Raw genomic sequence first — 1,193 nt, forward strand, 5'->3', positions numbered from 1 at the left:
GGGAAGACAATGAAGGCATCAACATGTTAAACATTGCATTCATTCAAGCAGATATTATTAAGACTTGTAATTCCTCTCCAATTGTTTTTCCAATAATTTCTCCTTTTGTTAAAAGCTTTGGAGACGACCACCAAAACTTGATTACCTTATAAAAATACAACTATTGACATACCTCTCATTAACCCAAGACTGCCTCCCCCATATACTAAATGAATCAGATCAGTTAGCACCTGACTAAGATGATTTGCTGATTCTAAAAACTCTTTTTCTTTACCAGGACTAAATCCACCGAAAACACAAACATTTCTTATTTGATGACTTGAAGAACTTGTCATTTCTACACACTTTTATATCTATTGAATGCATTGGTTAAGTAGAAATGAAGGGAAGGAAAAGAAGATTTTATAGATGAGAACTTGAAAATGCAATCATACCACTTATATGTAAGTCAGCTGGAGTCTCATACTCTCTCTCTCTCTCTCTCTTTATTTATTTATTTATTTACTTATTTTGATATTTTGAAAAAGCATGTGTATGTACAGGTAGTTGTAATTATGACTCACATCTTCCCTTGGTTTTACATCCAAGAACGGCTTAAACGCTCTCTATGGGTCGGGGATAGACTTACCATCCAGTTTTTTAAAAAACTAGCAAACATGATTTTTTTTAATTAGATTCTCAAGAATATATTGAGCATGTTCTTTATGGAAATGGGGTTATAAGTCATTAAATGCATAATGCACATCTCCACCAGGATATGTCTTAAAAGTCAATAAAAGATTATCTAATTATTCCTTATGTTTTGAAACAAATCATGACTTTTGAAACTTTTCAGAAACTTTGCGCAACACATGTATGTCTTTGAACATGGTGGGCCAATAAAATCCACTTTGTAAGATTTTTGCAGTTGTTTTTTACAAGAAATGACTCTCACGTGCCTTATAATGATAAAATTTAATGACACTACTTACCTCATTGTCGGGAATGCATCTTTAAAATATTTGATCAGGATAATATTTAAACAAGTACGGGTTATCCCAATAAAAGTTTTGCATGTCACTCAAAAACTTTCTTCTATCTTAGGTTCTTTAATGAGCTGGCAAATCTCTTGAAGCAAGAAAATTGATATTTTTATCATACCAAGGCATTGGACTAAGAGAAAGTAAGGATTCGTTAGGAAAGTAATCATCAAT

The sequence above is a fragment of the Populus euphratica genome, unplaced genomic scaffold (assembly GCF_000495115.2).
Source record: "Populus euphratica unplaced genomic scaffold, PopEup_1.0 scaffold229.1, whole genome shotgun sequence".
In the NCBI taxonomy this organism is placed as follows: domain Eukaryota; kingdom Viridiplantae; phylum Streptophyta; class Magnoliopsida; order Malpighiales; family Salicaceae; genus Populus; species Populus euphratica.